Below are 23,943 nucleotides of genomic sequence, written 5' to 3' on the forward strand. Positions count from 1 at the left end.
CCAATAATTGGCAAAGAAAGTCAGCTTATTACAGAAAACAGCAGGGTCATTGAGAGATGGGCTGAATACTTTGAGGAGATCCTAAATACCACTGAAGATGGAGACAATGGAGAATATGAACTGCCACATGGGGGACCAGATCCCTTAGTGAACCCTCCAACACTCATTGAAACATCAGAAATAATTAGGACCATGAAGAATCACAAAGCACCAGGAGAGGACCAAATCACAGCAGAACTAATTAAATATGGAGGGAAAGACTTACATTCCCAAATACACAGACTAATATCAAGAATTTGGGAAGAAGAAGTAATACCAACAGAATGGGAAACGGCTCTTATAACCCCAATACACAAAAAAGGATCCAAGTTAAAGTGCTGTAATTACAGAGGAATCTCTCTACTAAATGTGACTTATAAGATACTGTCTAGGCTTATAACTAAGAGACTTGGAAAATATTCAGAAGAAATCTTAGGTGACTACCAATGTGGTTTCAGACCCAACAAATCCACAACCGACTACATCTTCACACTAAGATGTATACTAGAAAAATGCCATGAATACAACATACCAATCCACCAACTCTTTATAGACTATAAAATGGCTTATGACAGTATCAGAAGGAAATACCTATATGACACACTACAGGATTTTGGAATACCCAATAAGCTGACAAGACTTATACATATGACATTAAACAACTCAAAAAGCAAAGTCATAATACAAGGAGAACACTCACGGGAATTTAGGATTAAACGAGGATTAAGACAAGGAGACGCACTTTCCTGCATGCTTTTCAACTTAACACTGGAGATGGTTATAAGAAATATACACATAAACACAAGGGGAACTATTACTAACTACTTCAGGAGAGAAAACATGGGTCCACAACCAACAGGGACGATATACAGCCAACCTCTACAATACCTTGCTTATGCCGATGACATTGCCTTATTGGGTAAAGAAACCTCTGACATCGCTAGAGCCTTCATACAACTAGAAGAAGCATCTCGACCAGCAGGACTTGAGGTCAATGACAGTAAAACCAAGTACATCACAATGACAAGAGACAATCAAACAGAGGGACAAAATATCAAAATCAAAGACCACGAATTTGAAAACGTCCAAACTTTCAAATATCTAGGAAGTACTATTAATTTAAAAAATGACCTACTAACAGAAATAAAGGAAAGAATAGCAGCAGGCAACAGGGCATTTTATAGCACCCACCATCTACTTAAGAGCAAAATGATTTCAAGTAAAACCAAGAAAATAATATACAAAACTATAATAAGACCAGCAGCAATGTATGGAAGTGAGACCTGGACACTGACAAAGACATCTGAAAATTTACTTAACACTTGGGAAAGAAAAATCCTTAGGAAAATCTATGGTGCCATACAGGATGAAACAGGGTGGAGGACACGCACTAACCATGAGTTATATCAATTATATGAAGACCCACCAATAGTGAACGAAATAAAAAAGAACAGACTACATTGGGCAGGTCACCTTGAAAGAATGTCAGACAACAGAGGGGCGAAAATCGTATACAGGCAAAAACCAAAAGGCAGGCGACTCAAAGGCAGACCCCGAATGCGATGGATAGATGACGTGGAAGCAGATCTGAAGCAGCTTGGGGTTAGGGCGTGGAGACGAAAGGCCCAGGAGAGATCTGAATGGAAGGATGTGTTAATGCAGGCCAGAGCCCTCCATGGGCTGTAGCGCCACTGGGATGGATGGATGGATTGACATCATCTGCCATAAAGATTGCAAACTCTGAAAGGGGAACTTATTCTGTGTCAATATCATAAGCAATCTTCTTGTAATTTGCCTCATGAACTATTCGTTAAATAAATCTAGGCTTCAGATTTCGTTTACATTAAACCTTTTATAATATCAGTAAGGTCTTTGTATACAATACTATAAAACATACTCATTAATTATTCTATATTTAAATCTTATTAACATGTACCTTGATTATTATAAGCAGTTTATTGAATCTTTCAGTTTCTTGCATCAATACTATGGTTAAAGAGTTTATGCCACCTTTGGCGTCAGGCTAGTGGATAAAGAAACAATATTTTGCAATCAATTTGTCAATTACTACTAAGCGTATCTAATATTATTGAAAAAACAACAACATGGTTTTTGATATTTTAAAAAATATTGTATGCACTATTATGTTGTTTTTCTTTAAATAAGAAGCTTTGAATAATGTAGTAGTTTTCACATTCAGCATTCTATTATGTTAGGTATTATTGCATGCTAAGAGAGCAATCTATTATGTTAGGTATTATTGCATGCTAAGAGAGCAATCTATTGTTAGGTATTATTGCATGCCAAGAGAGCAATCTATTATGTTAGGTATTATTGCATGCTAAGAGAGCAATCTACTGTTAGGTATTATTGCATGCCAAGAGAGCAATCTATTATGTTAGGTATTGCATGATAAAAAACTAAGACACTGCTATATAAAGCTAGACACTAAAGCATCACAAGAACTAAAAGACTATCATGTAATACTAGGAACTATGGAATGATAGGATCACTAACAATATTTGAAACAGAAAGGCTTACTAAGAATTAAAAGGATGGCCCAGGATAAAGGAATATGGAAATCCATTGCTGGTGGCCCATACTTCAATAGGGGTGATGGACTCTAAGTAAAGTAAGTACTAAGAATTAAAAACTACCATTTTTACTTGGAACTAATAATATTAGTACGTACTGTAAACATATTGGGATTCGCTCTTTCAATATCCAGTTTGTCAATCAATCGATCCAGGACAGCCTCAGCAAGTTCATAAGTAATATCATCATTAGACATCCCACCATCAGCTGCTACGATTCTCGGTTGAACATCAAGTATTGTAGCTAGATAAAAATTTGTTTTACTCCTTTAGTTCTGCATGAACAAAAATTTTTGTCTTAAATTCCAAACATCTCACCCTTTTTTTGTTGATTTATTTGAATAAGAAGAATCAATTGATTTATTAGTGCTGCTAACAAAACAGTAGGCTCAAGGTAATAGGTGAACAAAACAGATATATAAAGCAAGAGTTTCGAACTGGTTTGAATGTTCTTCTTGAACATTATCAAATGTGGTTCTCCTGAGATCAACAAAAAGCAAGTTCTAAACGACCCACAATCTGTATCTTTTTAGGGAGAAAAGTAGCAAAGGAGTCTGTCCATAGAGCATAAGACTCACTGATGGCTACAATGTTGTAAGCCATAATAAAGCAGTGTAAAAAAAGATTATATGCCAATTTATTATATGACAATGAATCATATTCTTAACTAAAGTATTTCAAAACAAAACCAGTGTAAGTGTATATAGCAGTCAATTGCGACTGTTTTTGTTTCTATACAACCATTACCAAAACAAACACAGACTTACCAAGTAAAGCATTGGTTTCATTCAACTGAAAGGCTATGTTTGCATTCTCATGGAGCCCAAAGATTTCTGGCTCATCTACAAGTGGTAGAGATTCTATGTAAGCTTTGACAGTAGCCAATGTCTTGACAAGAGGTGGATAGTAAATACCTTCAAAAATAGATTAAATTTAAAAAATTACCTTCCATGGCCCATTGTATTTAATACAAAACAACATAACTTTTTTTTTCAAAGACATTCTTTCTTATGAGGCTGATGACTTTTTGTAAGCAATTACTTTGCTATTAATTACTAATGAATACTACATTTTAAACAAAAGAACAATTCCCTCTCCCCCATACCTGAAATAAATCAAGGTTAAGGGCATGTATAAATCTAGTCAGAATATATAAAATTCTAGCTTGGTGATACAGATGCAGACATGGCAATATTTAAAAAAAGGGTAGCCTAGACTAGAATACTGGATCTAGATATTAATACAAGTAATAAAAGTTTCAAAGATGTAAAATGTTCTTGAAAAAGTTTATGTATTTATTGAACTCTTTGATGAAATACATTCAGGAATACTTGCTTATGTATGTGTATTCAATATATAGATTATCTGGACCTCCAGACCAAATTTAATTGTAAGAAATTTATATTTTGAAAAATTATAATGGTCAAACCAGAGTTTTCAAGTTTTTGATCAGTTGTCAACGCTTCTAAACCCTGCAGCTTCTCTACAATCAATGGAGATCCAAATAATGTTGATATGCCATAAACTATTGACTATACCAGCACCTTAACCTAGTTAAATCCTTTTACAAATTATTAGTAGAACATTATACAAACTTACAGATGAGAGAAATCAATTTGAAATATTTGTATTTTACATCAAAATATGTTGATCTGTGTTAAGGACAATGTGTGTATGTGTGTGTGTACTGACTGAAGTAATACTTGCACAAAGACTAAAATGCTACTTTTGAGGTTGGATCACAGAAAGTCACAGATCATGAAAAAAGGAAACAGATCCTCAATTTAGTTTAGTTCTAGCTTAGACTTATACTTAGGTCCTCCTGCGCCGTTTGGCGCATTGGGCTGCAAGCTGTTTCCATAAAAAAGTTCTAGCTTGAAACCTGCTAATAAACATCAACATCTGCTGCAAATAAATTAATAGGACTTCCCTTATAATGTACCTTATATTGAATATACATTACAATTACCTGATTCCGAGTATTTATATTTTGGTTTTAAGGTTTCAGGTCTGAAAAAAAACTTTAAAATTGTCCTTAGACATCTTTGATCTTGGGCATCTGTGACTCGACCACCATAGGTAATCTGTGGTGATAAAAGAAGTTTTTAATCATTCAACTAATTGTGTATTATACTGTATAAAAAAAAAATCATTCATGAATGTTAACCTAAAATTTGGAAATTAACGAATATAGATAAACATATGAAGTCTTTTATGGATGTATGTAGTTTGAAAATTGTAGTGGTATTTTATTTTAAAATGTTAAAATGTTTTTTGCGCAATTGCATTTTAAGAAATGCGATAATAATTAAATGTGAGCCGTCTGTGGTCTAATGACAAAATGATACTTTTCTCTCTTGACTCAATTTAGCTAAGGCATCATTAGAAAGATGTGCCCACTTCTGTTTCTCCTTTAATCCAGCTTGGTCTCAAAGCCTGATATTGCATGTCTAGCTGCTGAGCAAAATCCATATAGAAAGTCTATAACCATTTTTGATATAATGTGCACTGTTTTGTCATTTTCACTCCACATGAAGTGGGCATCCATGTCTGGTCAATTTCAATTACAAAATTATTAATTAAGTTGTCTCAAACTATTACAATAATTTCCTTTAAAATTTTTCTTTTTAATTACACATTTATAACAAAGTCATGAAAAGTCAAGAGATAAATATTTTTGGCTTAGTGTTTTAGAAAGAAACTAAAATATTTATATCTCATGCTGCGCAAATGACAATACACACAATACTCTACCTCTCCTGTTATATAGATCAGTGTCTCCCAAGGGATGTAACCATCTTTACAAAACATTTCCATGTTGAGCAATGCACACTCTCTGTCGCTATCACTAAAAGCGTACTAAAATAAAAATAAAAATAGATACGACTTATTTATAAGAAAAACTGTATACATAAATATTTTTTTTTCTAAAAAGATAATATTTTGAAATGAATTACTTTAGGAAAGTGAAGAAATGATCATCCAGAGAGGACTAGTGATATTCAGAAACACTAATATAAAGAGAGAGAGAGAGAGTTGCAAAGTCAAGACAGTCTAGCACAGTGGAGTCCAGTACAAGATCAGTACAGTACAACAGTTATTCAATTAGAAATTTTGTGTTGCCAATAGTACACTATTTGGCATGTAATACATTAGACTCAATAAAGTATCAGCCTATTTGGAATCTGAGTTGCCACATTCTTGCTATTGGTGGTAGCTGTTTTGATTTCAATCAAGAAACAAAGGAGAGAGACACAACAATATCATTATTGTTAACTGTGTTAGGTTCATTATGATTTATTAAATGTTTAATTAACAGGTCCATATTGCTGCATGTTTTGATGCTGAACATTTTCTTTTTTAAAAAATAAAAGAAATATTTATACTTTATATGTGTGTTTATTATATTTGTGTGTGTGTTGAGCATTATCTTTTTTTTTTTTTTTTTTTTAATATTCATGAGCCACCAATTCATTTTAGAGCTTGCATTGCCAGGATGGTCTGCATTGAACAAAAACACATTTTTTCTTCCCTAATTGCATTTTCTATTTTAAATTGAACAAATCTAGTCTACAATATATCACAGTAGCTGCTCTCATAATACAGCCTCTCATTACTTTCAAACATTGATTATCTCTTTTTTTTCTACACAGCACAGAGAATACATTTTTCTAATACATAACTTCCTTTACCAGTTGATTAATGTCTGTCAGGAGTCTTTTTTCCAAATAAGATTTAATAACAATATTATATAAGTAATCATCCAGCTTCAATTACTTCTGACTCTATACTGGTATAGTCTTTCACAATTGTTATAAGGAAAGGTCAAATAAATTATTTTCAATATACCAGGTAGATGAATTTTCTCGAAAAAAAAAAGGTTGTTAGACAATTATAAATGTTTAACAAAATTTTTTCCTAGTAACTAGAGAAAAGTTTTTAGTTTCGAATATCCAGCACTAAATGAAATTTAATAATCTTAACACAGTCAGATGCCCCATGCCTAATTAGCATTAATTAAGGCCAACTCTTGTCAATTTATTATTTTATATCAGCTTCATGTCATAATTAATTTAATGGGACAAGCCTTAATAAACAAGTTGATTCTTTTGGAATAAAAACAAACATTAAGTTCTAATAATAACAATAGAAACACTGAAAAAACAACAACATAATTCTTAAGCTTTTTCTTTAGGGCCTCACTGTTGTTTTTTTTCCATCTATTTTAACATAAATAACTTTTTATTTTTTTAAAATAACTTCATGACACATGTTGCTGAGATTGCTTTTCTATTCCTTTTCATTGTTCAGATTGTAAGGTTTTCTTTGCTGGAGGTGGTAATGGCAATAGTATGAATAAAGAGAGGACAAAAGCAATTAAGAAAACTACATGACAAATGTAGAGAGTATAGATTCCCTATTCATCATGAACTGCCAGGTTTCTTTTATCCACTTAGTTTGCAATCTTAGGTACCCTACCCTGATTAAGTGTTGCCTGAAAAAGTATTTTGAGCACTGGTGCTAGCTCGTGGCTTAGTTCTTTAAATGAAGCTAATATGAGTTTTCTCTGCCTCAACTCTTCTCTTCTGACCCACACATAAGTTAGCTCTGCAAAGATCTCTATCTGTAGCTGGGCAGATTAGACCAGATCTGACCATATTTGACAACAGAGTCAACAAAAAAAGTTAGCTGTGATATTCATACTCTCCTGCCTTGACTACTGCAATCCTCATGATAGCAGGTAGGTATACAGGACAACACCATCATTCAGCTAGAGCAGGGGTTCTCAACCTGTGGGTCGCGACCCCCTTGGGGGTCGATTGACAATTTGCCAGGGGTCGCCTAAGACCATCGAAAATATAAATTGTTTTTTTTTCTATTCTTCTATTGCTGTTAGGGGGGTCCCGTCAGAGTGGGGGATTCTAAAAGGGGTCGCCGACCTTAAAAGGTTGAGAACCGCTGAGCTAGAGCAAATTCAGGACAATGCTGCACGAATGGTCCTATGAAAAACAAGAAGTGATTCTGCTACTGCTCTCTTGTGTACACTCCATTGGCTTCCTAAGAATGCAAGAATCGACTACAAAACTAAGAACGCCCTTTTACTTGAGTGAACTGATCACTCCATATGTCCCTCAGAGAGCCCTGCAGTCCATGGACTCAATGTGACATGTTTCTCACTCAAAAGTTACAGTTTGTGGGCCTTTTCAGTGCTTGTCTAAAGGTTTCGAACTCACTCCCCATTGATCTCAGACAAACAGCTTGCTTCACTACTACATTCCAAGAAGAACATTAAGACCTATCTGTTCAAAACTTTTTTTTTAGATTAATGGGTCATTTTAACACTTGAGTTTATGTCTGATATGTAATAGCTTTAATAATACCTATTAAAAAATAAAAAATTGAATGGGTCCTTACACTAATAATATTAATAATAATAATATTCCAGTTCTAGTCTTAACATTACTCTTACTGTAATATTATGGTTCTACACTCTAACTGTAATATTCCAGTTCTACAGTCTTAACATGATTCTTACTGCTATATTCCAGTTCTACAGTCTTAACATGACTCTTACTGTTATATTCCAGCCTAATGGTCCAAATTTTTTCCTCTCAAGAATAACAGCATGAAAAAAACAAATGCCAAAAATGATCTTCCTCCAGTCCATTCCCAGAGCTGTTATAAAAAATGTTTAATTTATATAGAAACAATAAGACAAGTTAAGTCAGTCATTATTATTACTAATCTTTAAAATATCTTTTTTTTGTCATTTTTAAATTAAAAAATCAATCAACCTACACTACAATAACAAATATAACAAATATGGAAAAGCTCCAGACCTTTGTTAACAGATGCCTACGCCGCATATTAGGAACTAGGTGGCCAGAAAAGATAACTACTATAGATTTGTGGGCGAGAACTAGACAAAAGCCCATAGCCCAAGACATCACAAAAAGAAAATGGAGCTGGATAGGACACCCCATGCGAAAACCAGCTACCAATGTTGCAAGGCAGGCACTGGAACCCACAAGGAAAGAGGAAAGTGGGCAGACCCAAGCAAACCTGGAAGAGGTCATCAGTCATCAGTGAAGCTGAGGGTACTGGAATGACATGGCAGCAGATGAAGAAAGCTGCTCAGAACCGAGTTCGGTGGAGAGGTGTGGCCCTATGCTCCCCGGGAGTGCACAGGATTAAACCAACACTATAATAATCCATACACAATACATAGTGTAAATAACATTATTACTATTAACACAGAGGACTACATTATCATCTCTCAATACTATCATAGTGTTAGAATTTATTGTTAATTATTAAAAATTTTTCTAACAAAAAACAAAAAAGTCTTACGGTGGTCTTCAAAAAATGAAGTTGACATATCTATGAATGCCCTTCTTAGATTGGCTCTAATGCCCTTAGGTGGCTCATTAGTGACTTTGACACTATTCTGAAGAACACTGACAGGGAAATGTTTGGCAGGCATTGAAGACAGATAGAGTCTAAAGTTGCTGTGTAAAAGTGAACTGGTCTCCTGGATATTTTTAATAATGTCTTCCATGGCATTCATCCATGAAGCAGCTAAATGGCAATTCTAAAAAGAATTTAATAAGTTAAATTTAAACTAAATGTTTTGGTTTAAATAACTTTTTAACGCAAAAAATGTTAAGTCTTTTAAAAATAATACAATCAAATGTTTAATTAATATATTTATAAATCTAGGGAAAAAAATCTATGTTTATAAAAAATAACAAACATTGATTTCTGTTTAGTCAATGGCTAGGAGAGATTATAATATAACAGTTACCTATATACTTTTTGAAAATGACAATTGGAAAGGTCTAAAAAAAAACAAATGCTAGCTTCTGTTCCTTACCTGTACAAAAACCCATTCACCAAATTTGGTTGCATTCTTGATCATTGTATCTGCCACTGGACCTTGACCTTGGCCAAGTGAAATTGATTTCACACTATAAGTGAATAGTTAAAATAAGGAATCAAACCTACAAATTACTTTCTAAATGTGAATAGGAGTTAATAAAAAAAACAACCACCATGTAATTAAGCAATAATTAATGATACATAAATAAAATTTAGGAAATGTCATGTCTTTTGTTAACTCTAATAAGAACATAATAATTAAATTTCCCTCAACCAGCTTGCTCCAAATTAAAAGTTATACAAAGAATTTATTAAATATATAATTATACTGTATAAAGATAAAACACATAAAAAATTTATAGGTTTCAAATAATTAGCACTTCTAGCCTTCTGATGGTATTTTATCGTATCATCAGAGGGATAACATACCTAAGAACTTTCAAAATACAATGGCTCAAATATAACTAGGACTATCTGCCAGAAAATATGGGATTAATAAAAATATTGCCACAAGAATAGATCCAAATTTTTTAAAATTCCAATGCTCAAGAAAGAAAACTTGAGACAATAAAAAAGCCCAAAACTATAGAACGATAAAGTCTAATGGTTAACCAAGCAAAATAATGCTAAAAATAATTTCAATAGACTCAAAAGTTGAGGAGGTCCTTTGCAAAGGTAGAAGCATTCTTGAACATATACTTAACATTAGACTGTTAAACAAAAAAATGCCTTTAACATCAAAATAAATTGTACACGACTTCACAGATTTCAAAAAACTTTTGACTGGTTTTGGCATCATGATATGTGGCAAGTGATGAGGGAGTTCAGCTTGGATAAAAACATTATCAATATTATCAAAGCCCTATTCCAAAAGGCAAATAGCTCAATACTTCTGAACAACCAAGTTTGAGAAAGTTTTAGGACATCCATAGGAGTGTGGTAAGGATGCATTCTCTCTCCAGCTCTTATTAATTAACATATTTCTGAAGCATATTATGATGGAAACTCTAGAAGGATTTACTCCTACTTGACCATATAGGCAGCCTTTGTTCATCTCGGGTTTGAAGACGATATAGACCTCATTGGGGAAATTTCAGACCAGAAACAAGATATTACTTCAAAACTGTATACTAGAGCAGTCTGCATGGAAATCAGTGCTGATAAATTCAAAATACTAGTTTGTGCTGGAGATATAATGAGATGTTGCAGATGTTGGGGTACAGTCGAAAGAACTAACATTAGAAGAAGTTGACTCATTTAAATACCTATGGTCAAACATTGGAAGAGATGGACTTCAAATCAATAAGAAATAAAAACCCTTTTAAGCTTGGCATTCGCTGTCATGAGCAAACTAGAGAATCTGGAAAAGTAACAGCTTCCAACCAAATTAAAACTGCATTCTTCTCTAGTGGTCTCTGAACCCCCACATGGTTGTGAAAGTTGGATACTGAACACAGACAGAAAAAATTCAAATAAATGCTGGGTTTTTACTCTTACAAGTCAACACTCTGGATGACAAAAAAAAGGAGGAACTTCTCAAGTCTATAATGTGAAAAGACAAAGCTGAACTGTTTCAGTCATATGGGTAAATTTGAGATTTCAGAAACTCTTGGAAAATGAGGAAGCAGGGGGGAACACTGTAATAAGAAACTCTCAGTCTAACTAGAGTTAGAGCCTTGACTTTTCGAATGAGATGATGTAGATCTACTTGTATTAAAAGCTAGTGTTACAAAGAAATCTAGTTCCCTATGTTGAAAAGAAGCTAATTGTTTTGGTTAAAACTTAATTTTCAAGAAGTAACTAACTGATATGAAAGGGCAACAGACTGACACCAGACAAAAAAGATGTCACAAAAATGGCAGCAGTTTCTCCATGTAAGCTTTATGTTTCTCTTTTCCATAACAATCATATTTAAATTTCCATAGAATTTAGCTTAAGTTAAAGAAGACATTTATGGTAGAAAAATAATTTAATGAATATATTTATTGAAAAAATGTCTGTATTTACTTTTCATGAACTCCCATATCTTTAGCAAAACGTAGAAATGATGTCATTGGATCTGATCCTGGAGAAAGAACGAAGACCAGTGGAGTAGTCTTAGACATACTTTCATAAAGTTCTGGCAATGTGACAGGAGGACTTTCAACAAATTGTTTCCCTAAACATTCAGAAACAAACTCTGTCACTGCAAATGTTGTCTAGGATAAAAACGGAATTGACATAATATAAAAGTTAACAATAAATCCAAAAAGGATATAATTAATTTTTTTTCACATAAAACCCAAGAAAAATATCTTTGTTGAAAAAAATTTACACACAGTGCTTTATAGTTAGAAGATTATTTTGATCCTAACTGCTACTTTTTTCTATCATTTTCAATGGATCAACAATCTCAATAGCCCCAAGATATCTATTAGCATTGAAGGATAACCCTGGTATCAATTTAGATTAATCTAGATCTATTCCATTAGTCTTTCTACCTCAACATTAAGTTAATTCATGTTACAGAGAATATCAACTCCTTTTAAACATTTGAACATTGTGAGTGTAAGCATTATTTTTAATTCATCATATTGTAAAAAGCCAGAATGAGCCTTTAACTGGGAAGGAGTTTGGTTAGCAGGCCATAGATCTAGATTATCCATTTGACTGCCTTAACCCAGGGATCTAAGATGTGATGTGATTTTACAGAGAACCTGTGCCGCAGAACATAGATCTAATATTTAAACTATGACCAAGGTAAGAAAACTTAAGGCTATGGCGCAAGATCCTTTGATCCCATTTGCCAGTTTCACCGTTAGAATAGTAGGTCTATGTACTGGTTTGTAAGACGTGAGTATGATGCTCTTTCATTTGGGCACACAACAAAACTTTTAATTGAAAACTCACCCTTTCCTCACGGAAAACTTTAACAAACATTAATTTTTGAAAAGCTGTCAGGCGATCATTCCAATTTCCATTAACTCTATCTGGAAGAGGCAGATCACCATCATTATATTCAGGGGGATCCAAGACAGCGTAGAGATAGCGCTCCGGAGGAGGATTGGCTCGAACCTAAAGTTTTTGATATAAAAAAAATCATGCTTTCTCAGTTATAATCTATACAATTTTAAAACGCAGAAACTTTCACAAGCTTCTTGCATTCATAACATTGTAAAACCTAGACCTAAAGGCCCAAGTCAAGCTGAATATAAAATACATCCTTGTTAATAAAATGAGCCTTTTTAAAATTCTGTTAACAGTTATTGTAAAGAAAAACACTTTTTTCTCTTGCCTCCTGTTAGGAACATAATAGTACAATAGAGTCAAAATACACTGAATGACTACACAACACACATCTCTAATATTTGCTGAACACATTCTTATGGATAGTTACAAGCACACGTTTACATAACAACAACAACTGATACATTAAATCATTTTCATAACCTTCACCCCAGACCCCCTTCAGTTCAAATTGTGCCTAGGATTTACAAGGAAAGAACTAAACTAATCATACACCAAAATAATTGTTATCTTGTTCATTTTCTTTATTTCCAACAGTTATTGTATAAACTTTATGTCCATTGCTTACATAGATTGATAAATTATTATGTAAAATGGGAATACCCACTAGAGAAAGTGAAATAAAAAACTTTATTTTTGTCACAAGGCAATATTGTTTTGTTATTGTCACAAGCACTACAATATTTGTGTGAAAGATGCCAACTCACTTAATTGTTCCTAGTTGGAGGCTCAAATTTACACTCTTGAATTTAAAGGTTTATGTCTGCATCTTCTGCCTGTTGTTCCTTATGTCTGTATCTTCAAGGTGTTTTTCTTATGTCTGCATTTTCTGCTAATTGTTTCTTGTCTTAATCTTCATGCTTGTTTCTTTTGTCTGCAAGCTTGCTGGTTGTTTGTTAAGTCTGAATTTTTGTGGGCGTCTCCTTAATCTGCATCTTCTGCTTTTGTTTTTTTTTTATGTTTGCACTTTTGTGGTTGTTTTTTCATCAGGTAACTGGCTTGATCAATAAAATGCATTTCGACCTCATGAATATTATCATCATAAGGTTCAACAAAAGCTGTTGCATTTTTGGTGCAAAGATAGCAACTATCTGCTCTTAATTTTACGATCTTCATTTGGTCCATGTGTTCAGCTTTTTAAGATAGTAATAGAGCTTCGTGAGTTTGTGGTCAGGAAATCCTGATATGAAGCTAAGAACTAACCAACCCAATAAATGTGACTGGACTTGCCATCTGAGTCTAATTCAGTAACACTGGAACTAAAATACAGAGAGCTGTACACAGTATACATTAATGATTTCAATGACAGATTTTTATTATAGGTTCATCCAAATGTGTTCAGACTAATGTGAATTCTTCAGGGCCATAAGAAATATAGGGCTTATTTTGATTGTTCATCGCTTTTTGTGTATTGGCTCACCAGGCTATATACTATTACAGAAAATGTGTTTGGATAGCATTACAGAGTAAACAGAAGGGGTAGCAAGAGACTCTTGGGCACAGGATTAAAACAATGAATCTAGAATGACAAAACTAAATTTAGTCATCCTGTATGGAGGCCCCATCAGTTTCTTTATCAAATTGCAATATACTGCAGACAATTTAAAAATTATAATCACAGAATTAATGGGAAATAAAATAATGTAAGAATTCAAAACATTAAAACACATTTTTTTTAAAGAGATTGGTAATGAGCCTGGGCTCACGGAACGCATTTGTGCCATGGTTACTATGCCACAAACTGTAAAATATTTTGTATAATTTAAAACCACAATAAAACAATTTAATTCAGGACAAGTGATTAAGGCATATTTCTCATTCCAAATGCTAGGACAAATTCTTAAAAGTGCTATTTATTTCCTATGCCTGAAATGGGTTGCCTGAATCAGCCAGAAAAACAATGCCTTTGCAGAGTTAAGTCTCTCATTATTAAGTACAAATAGATTAAAGAGACAGATTTCAAAGAATGAAACGATCTTTTTTGAAGATATGTCCTAATTATTAAGTAGCCTTCAGTTTGATTGAGACTGATTGTTTTAATTTTTTTTTTTATGGGTAATGCATTTTGTTATCATTATCATTACCTCAGGGTCTTCATCCAGTCTTATCCATACAGGTGTTTTATCCAAATCATAATGGATGTAACGGAAGTCTTCAAATGTGTCACTCATCTCGCAGGCCATTTTCCAAACATTTAATGGAAGCCACGTTGTGTTTTCTGGTTTGGGGACATTTTGCTGTAGAAAATGTAATGGCTTTTAATTACAATAAAAGAAAAAAAGTTTTTATTTTGATAGAAGTTGTGTGTTCTATAATTGTTTAACCTTCCTCTTTCAATGAGATTCTAAATAATCCATAAATATGTCAAGTTGTCAGTGGTGACAAAGTGTGTTGATTCTCAATGGTTATATAAATTTAAACTCTCAAATCTAATTGATTTGAATAAGCTACAATCTTTAAGATGTACAGAAAATTCTGTGGCATTCAGCATTTTACATCTCTTGAAATTTACAATCTTCCCTTTTTAACTTCTCTTCTGCATAAAGAGGCTAATCATTGATACACAGCCACGGTCACAGAAAATCACTATTCCATACAAGTGTACTATTATTTAAAACTTTTTATTCCTAATGTATATAATAAAATGATAACATATTTATATATCTCTAGGATCTCTAGAAAGTCATTTCATTTCTGTGAAGGCATTTCCTAAAATAAATGAAGTTGAAATAAGAGAAGAAGACAAATAATAATCAAAATGTCTAGTACCTTCTCTATACCTCCAATAGGTCCACGGAGAAAAAAATTCCACTCCAAGGGAGTTATTTCCCCTTCAGTTTTCATAATCTCTGAGCAAAGCAAAAATGAAAATACAAGCTTGTGTTTTTCAAAGAGACCTCTGAAAGAAAATCAAAGCAATCACTAGAGGAATATCTCATTTCACATGTCACATTAATCTGTAAGTAAGATCAAAGTTAATTTAGTTAATGAATTCTTTAAGATTTACAATATAATTAATAGGTACTTGACATTAGCTAAGGAAAGGCTAGCTTCATAACACCCTTGTTAACTAACCATCAGTAATAGAAACAGATGACCTTTGCATCATCTGCATCTGAAGGATGTGAAAGGGGACCAAGCATACTACAAAATAAAGCATGACCACAAAACAAGATATACTAGAGGCACTATGAGATACATTTAAAATAAAGCATGACCCACAAAACAAGATATACTAGAGGCACTATGAGATACATTTAAAATAAAGCATGACCCACAAAACAAGATATACTAGAGGCACTATGAGATACATTTGATTATTGTATGGCCTCCTTCAGTCATGAAACAACTATTGGTCTCATGTAATTGAGATGAATACATAGGCTATGATTGGAACCATGTCACACACGCAGCAGTCCTTCCCCCCCCTCCCCTTGCAACCAGCTGATCTATCCAAATGAAGGTTAATGCCAATAAAGTTAAGGAGTAAATTTTATCGGCATCCCAGACTCTGCCAGGGTGTAGCACTGTAAGCTGCCCAAGGGTCACTGGCTCTTGATTTTTCTTCAGGGTTGACTCCTGAAAACTTTCCCCATGTTTGGATCTAGCTGCAATGAGTAGAGATTTGAATTAAGAGTTTTCCTTCTCCTAGGTGGGTAGCCAGCAAGCTAAGGAGCCCCTTCCTGCCTGAAGATTACTTGTGAAAGCACCAGTGCTCTTCTTTACAGAGAACAGTTCAAGCCGGATCCAATATCTGAGTTGGACTCTAGTTGTCAGAGGCTAGTTGAGACGCATGCCTTTGGAAGCATTTTTATAGGCAGTGGAGTGCTTTTTTTGCATTACACCAATTCCAGTCATGTCAATATTACTGAAACCATGAGACACAATGCAGGTAACAATACAAGAATTACCTAGAAACATTCTTGTAAATACATACTGTAGTCTCTTCTAAGCAAATGTCCAGTCGTGTTTGAAGGTCATCGGACTTCTCACTGGTTGAGATTGTATTGTTAAATAGCTGAATAAAATTTTAAAATAATAAAATGGTTAAGATGTTTCTGACTAAATCCTAAGCATTTGAAACATTGGAAAAATAAAGGCTAAAATTCAAATTAAACTCAGACATGATTGCCTAACTTTGGACTGGACCAATTTTCCTTTCAGACAATCAGATGATGGGGAGGGAGAGTTTTTTTTTTTTTAAATTTTATTAGTAATGTGGGTGTAGGGGAGAAAACTACTATATTCTAGCATCATTTCATTTTTCAAATTTGTTTCAGATTTTCTAAAAAATACACCAAACTAATTTCTACTTCATACTCATACAGATGGCTCCTCGGTCTACTGCCTAGTCCTGTTTTCGAACCCTACCAATTTATTACAGAGGCACAGATGACAAAAATGTTGACACCTTGTAATTCATTCTTTTAATCACAAAGAAACAATGGATTTTACAGAAGAATCCCATCTAGCCTTGTCAAGAACCATAGCTGCAGTGCTAAAATTTGTTGCAGGTTGGCGTCATTATCATCTTATATACCGTCATTGTCATCTAATATACCATCTAGCAAAGCATTCATGGATAATAAAGATTATTATTTTAATCGGTTTACAGGATTAATGTTTAAAGTTGTTCTGCCCATCAGCAACACAATACACAAAGAAGCTAAACATTTTATAATGAATTTTCTAAATTAGTTAATAATGACACTGTATTTCAAACTTTAACTGTAAATAATGGATATTTTGGATAAGACATATACTGATTGTCAAAGAATATGAGAAAAAAACACATGTGCTTATACATGAGTAAATTATCTGTTTTTATTGTAATGACTATCTATCTGGCTGCCTGGAAACACTGGACTCAGATTGCCGGGTACTTTATCAACTCTAATAAACTATGTCAAATACTGTACAGTTGGAAGTTTGAAAGACTGCACAAGCACTTCACTGTAGAGAACCTTACAAAAAGGTACTGCTCTACTTAATTGAATCATACTAGACTATCTGTTTTGTCCAGAACTGAACTGAACCTGGACTCTACCAGACTATCTTGACTCTGCCACCTCTTCTCTTTATAAAGGGCCAATGAAGGCCTTCTAGGAAATGACAGAATGTCCCCAGACCTTTTTTAGACAAATCACATGACCACATCACAACCTATTTTCAAGTAGAGTGTTCCTGAAGGGCCATCCCTCATCCTGGTTTAATGCTAGCAGTAGATGGCTTCTGTCACCTGTGTGAGCGTGTCATATGCACATCTAACCTTACCCATATCAATAAGTTCATTTATAACAATATCCTTTTTAAATACTTGCAAAATGTATATGAAGTAAATATGGGTAAAGTTAAAAATTTTACATTTATGCATGGGCCCACTACAATTTGAAAGAGACCAACTTTGGGTACTAAGATCAATACTTATTGGTTTAGGAATGTAAATTACACATACTAATGTGATGATTTTATTGGCTTATCCATTCCTTTACCTGTTTAAAATACTTGAGAGAGAATTGATACATGGGATCTACTTCCCCCATGTCAGACACCACAAAGTACATAACCGAACCCCTCTCAGCAACACAGCGATATTTCTCCCGGGCCACACTGATCTTTTCTTCTGTTGTCTCGGATTCAGCAAGTCTTTGTTTGATAACTGTTGAGGTGACCTGTCAAGAAACAATTCAATGTAAGTCTTTGATAACTGCTGAGGTGACCTGTCAAGAAACAATTCAATGTAAGTCTTTGATAACTGCTGAGGTGACCTGTCAAGAAACCATTCAATATTTTTCTTTAAGTTGATCAGAATTAAAAACTAGTTAATACATGTCTGATATACATTTTACATCTGAACTTATTTCAACAAGTGTATCTACACTGTTACTTGATGTTTTTACTTTAAATTGGCAACTAAAACCAATTTTTTCCCAATAGCAGTAAAATTTATTGGTAGACACCCTCATGATATAATTTTCTGGTAACATTGTTAGACCCATTTTAATCTTAGAATTTTGTTTAACTTTATGAACATTGTTTTTTCTTGAACCAAGTCTAATAAAACATAATGGTATTTTTTCTGTTTGATTTCTAGTCTTCTACATCTTTGTTTTCTAAATCACATTATAATTATATGATCATTATTACATATTAAACTCTGCTAGCGGAATTATAAAAAAAATTATTTTAGTGCTGTGTTACTTCTGCCGAGAGATATAAGGAATGAGAGATCCTCAAGATGTGCTTGGGACATTTGATTGATGCTTTAATGGTCATAAACACCCACATTACCAATGGAAACAAGTGAAACTCACACATGTGAAACTCTCACATTTCAAGGCCTATGTGATACTTGCCTTAGAATCATTCAATGTATTGATAAGTTCTTCATTGTCCAATATATTTCCTTCCAATTCAAAAAGTAACTTTAGAATTTTATCTTCAATAGATTTCAGCTGGTTCTTATCAGCATTGATTCTCATGATGAGTTCATTTCTTTGTTCTTCCAAGTCTGGTCTCTCTAAACTGACAACATCACTACAACCAATAGAAAGAAAAACAACCTTTTCATGTCTGACCTATTAAATGTAACTAGTTGAAATTTTTACTGCTCCTAGTTGAAAATTAGTCTATTTAAAAACAGATTGTATTCCAAAAAAAATTTCTATTTCTATTTTCATAATCAAAACAATAAAACAACATTTACATAAATGTAGGTTTTATTTTGGTAATAAAAATTGTAATGTATTTAGTTTAACCAATCTTATTTTTTTTTTTTAAATATTTTTAACAATTTGACTGGTTAATTTAGTCTTGAAAGAATGCTTAGGATGTTAAGCCAGAGCTAAAATAAAATGTATGTAACAAGAAAAAAAAAATAGATGTAAAAGAAATTTTCAACCTAAGAAGTTGATCTTCAAGGCCTTTCTTGGTGACTGTGAAATTGATAACTGTTACTTTGATGCAGACTTCTGGCAAGTAATGTGGATTAGACAGTTTGGTGGTCATATAGAAACGAAAGTTTCGATCATAGTCTATATCGCTATCCCCCAAGCCAATCAACACACGCCCACCCTGAAAAAAGACACGAAAAAAAGATTAAAAAGTAATTTTTATTTAATCAGAATGTTGGCCTAAAACTCTATACATAGGGTATCACTTTGAAAATGTTGTTTCTATCCTTCTAATTCCTTTTAAGCTCATTCATGACAAATTCAATTATAATTTCACTCATGTCGATTTTATTTATAATAATCTCATTCATTACTAGTTGATTCAAATGAACACCATGTAAGGATCTTATATTTTCTTATATTTCCAATTAATCTTTTGTGAGCCTAAACATTCTTCTTCTTCTTCTAGCCAGCTTTATTGCTGCTGAGCTGTGAGCTCTTTTGCAGACTGTGCCAAGGAAAAAAAGTGTGCTGTTTTCAGAGCATAAACATAAAACTTAGTTCATTCCCTTAGAAAAGGAAAGAAAAATTATCATAAATCAGCCCATAACATAGTTATAATGAGAATGATGTTCGAGAATGTTTAAAATATCATTATCTAGATTTCAATCTACAAAGGAATATGGTAAGCAGACAAGATAGGATAAGATGATCTGTTCTCTGCTACGCATGACGTGTAGGACGTAATCATCTTCTTTTTTGAAGTAACGTCTGCATTATATAAGATAAGATAAGATATTATAACAAGTAGGCTCTGACCAGAAAATAATTTTCTAATTGGAAATACGTTACGACTACAAATACTATATTCAATTAAAACCAAGAACATTCCAAGAAAACCACTAAGGAGACCAGATACAACACTAAGAAATTCATTGAAAGCATTGGCAAATGGGGAGGGGGTCAGAGGCATTCCAAAAAGTCATCCTTAACCTTTTATGTATTATCATTTTAGCCTCTCATGTTTTCATTCACAGTTACCTAAAACACTTATACTATTTATTTTTGTACAAAATATATTTTGATAACTTCAGCAACCAAGACTGGTGTTCTAAAAGATTACATATTTTTTTTTTTCCTCTCTGTTCAACAATACATTTGCATCTGAACACTCTGCATTAACACTGTTCTGTGCATCTCTTTGAGAATCCTGGGATTAAAACAAGCAATAGCTTTACTTCACACATTACCTAATTAGGCACCCCAAAAAAGTCAAAATTTTTGGATCTACTCTTATAAAGAAACATGTTAAGTCCTTAGAAATGAAGCATTTTCATAATGTTAGATTTGATAAAAGTGACCTTACTCATAAATATATAACTGAAAAATCAATAAGGTTACATAAAAGGTTCAAATACCTAAAGGAGTTTAAAGCTTGATATGTTACTTATAATGTAAAGCACTTTGGTTATAGATGGAGAAATGAATTGAATGTTGCACTGACCAAACCCTCAAAACATATTGGAGTCCAAGGGTAGATTACGTGAAGTTGTAACAAGTCAGGAGACATAACTCCATCATTAAACCTTTTTGCTTTTACAAACACAGCTTTTACACACACAGAGAAAATTTTGGTATACAGTAGTGTTTAAATGTTTAGTTGTAATAGAAAAATGTTACCTGTATAAATGTTTGTTTTAACAAGACAGGTTCTAGTGCTGGATCCAAAGCTTCACCAACATCCTCCATCAAAACAGGTAAACCTGCTCTTATGCAAGCTTCCAGTGTTCTCAGAAAGTTGGAATTTGATAATTTAATAATTTTAAGCTTATTTAGAGCCTCTCTATTTCTGATCCATCTGTTGGCTTGAAAGAAGTGTCAACAATAAAACTCAGCTTTAATCAATACAAGTACATACTAGAAACATTATTTGTTTACTTAGAAACTTTACCTGTTCTTGTGGGTCAATCATCAAAGGCCACCTGCAACCTTTAGTTACAAGAACAGCGTTTTCAATTGACACAGCATCTCTTGGCAGACCGTCAGCATTCCATTGTCGAATTTCATATATATCTGCCAAGACTGACACAAGAGTCATATTTTCTGTTGCAGGTATTTGAAGCTCAATCAATCGTTTAGTCCAACCTGTAGAAAAGTTTTTGTATCCAAATTATTAAATACATTCAAATGTCTTATAATGAATCTAAGTATTCATGCTAGATACATCAGAGTATTTCAGTCATATCAATTGGTCGTTGTGGTAATATTTAGGTTATGTTATGCTACTTTCTTAAAAATGTTCTTTCTTAATATAAATATTTCTAAAAGTTTTTAACAAATAATTAAATGTGAGAAATACAAGATACAGTTAAGTTAATAATAGTAAAGTAAAGTTCCCCTTTCAGACCTTGTGGTCTATAGGGCAGATGATGTAAAGGTCATCTGATTCTGTGGCCTACAGTTAACGAGGGTGTCATGTGGCCAGCTCAACGACCAACCGCCTTTACTTTTCCCCAACTAATGTCAGGTACCCATTAGAGCTGGGTGGACTCAGAGGCGCCCAAGAATCCTGAAATTAAATATCCCAGTCTTCACTAGGATTCAAACCCCGGACAACGGTTAGGAAGTCAAGCCCTTTACCGCTCAGCCACCGCGCCTTCTAAGTTAATAATAATTGAAGTAAAATATTTTGTTTCTAACTACTAAATCATATATCTGAGAGTAAAGCATAACTAAATAATGAAAAATCAAGCTAGACCTAGTAATATTTTCAAGAGTTATGAGAACAAGAAGTTTGTATAATTTGATGTTTGGCCAGGAAGGTATACAGTCTCAAATGATCAATTCAAAAGCAGAAAGCAGGAGGTTTGGACTAGAAAGTAGATTATCTTTATCTTTGAAGGAACATCCATAACATGTAAAACATTTTATAAACATTTTTTAGAAACAGCCTTCACCATTTTCAAAACCTAATTCATTTTGTACTTTTCATATTTTCTTATTGAGGATGATTAGTTGCCATGTATCAAGATTAATGGGCAATTAGGAAAACTTACAACTGAAATGAATCAAAAGCTGCTACAAAGGTCTAAAAAATTTATTTATGTATCCAACACAATACTTAAGCTAGTCAAAAAACAATCAGTTAATATGGTATAAGCAGACATTGCATTAATAAAGGTTTCGTTTTTTAAGTTTTGGACATTCATTCAGAAATTAAGATTATCATGTACCAATCTAAACTTCTTGAGAACCAAAGCAGACAGCAGTGGGAAGGGTTCAAACTGATGACAGTTCTAAAGGCATACCACACGACCAGTTTGCTCTCTTAATGGTACTAGTTTTCAAGGGTGTCTGTATCTAAACATTTTAAAAGTACATTGTTTTTGATGTTTAGACTTACCTTCTACAAGTTTTTGCCTGTAAGTAGAAGTAAAGGCTCCATAGTAAGCTACACAAGCTGCTGCTATAAAAACATCTCCTACTACATTTTTCAACTGTACATCAAAGTTGGCAACACTTTCCTCCCAGCGAACCTATAAGAAACATGATGTAGAAAGGGAACAAATACAATGGCCTTCTTCAGTTGCAAAATAACTATGGAAATGAGAAATGAGATGAATGCCTGGGCATTAGTTATGGTTGGAACAATGTAACCCAAACAGCTATTTTCCAATTTCTCTGCACAGCTGATGAATCCAAAGGAACAGCAACTGCTGATACAGAATGCGAAATGCGGTGGCGCAGGCTCTGCAAACTGCCTTGTCTGCTCCTTATTTTTCCTTAAGATAGACTCCCAAAGCCTTTAACATATTTGGTTATAGCCGCAAGGCAGCAGAGGTTTGAATTCAGTTTTCCTTCTCCTAGATGGGTAGTCAACCAAGGCTAATGAGCCCCTCCTGCCTGAAGCTTACTGGTTTAGGCACTGGTTACACATTTTCCCCAGTTAGTGATAACAATTCTCCCATATCTAACATCTAACGGGTAGAGGCTGTTTGTCAGAGGCTATCTGAAAGCCATTGAAAGTATTTTTTAGGTAGTGGAGTGCTTATATCCATTACCACTTTTAACAACCTTGCAGAACAGAGAATAAATATTTCAAGGAGTAGAGAATAAATATTTCAAGGAGCAGAGAATAAATATTTCAAGGAGCAGAGAATAAATAGTTCAAGGAGCAGAGAATAAATAGTTCAATGATAAAGATGAGAACTAAATGATTTTTTAAGTAATGTCCCATTTCTTATTTCAACATGAAATCATGAGATTGAGATGTTGTTTTGGTATTCAAAGATAGTTGAACTACTGAAATGTATATTTTTTTAAAGTAGAAAAAAAAAAAAAATCACACCAAAAAGTGACAAATTCATTGTAGTCTCACAGTTCTTTCTAAGACTGTGTGCCATGCATGACTCATCTCCAATATGGAAATATGGTTTTAGTGAATGAATGCACATATTTTCAAATCATTAATTTATTCCTCTAGGTGATATTTTCGTTTGATCCTTTCAATTTATTTTTGGTATTATAAAAAC

General features: G+C 33.5%; 1 pseudogene; it reads right to left on the minus strand.

Annotated features, from left to right (window-relative positions):
- The window catches only part of LOC106061154 (dynein axonemal heavy chain 6-like), a 70,562-nt pseudogene that overhangs the window by 14,231 nt on the left and 32,388 nt on the right, over nucleotides 1-23,943 (minus strand).

The sequence above is a fragment of the Biomphalaria glabrata genome, chromosome 4 (genome assembly GCF_947242115.1).
Source record: "Biomphalaria glabrata chromosome 4, xgBioGlab47.1, whole genome shotgun sequence".
Classification (NCBI taxonomy): domain Eukaryota; kingdom Metazoa; phylum Mollusca; class Gastropoda; family Planorbidae; genus Biomphalaria; species Biomphalaria glabrata.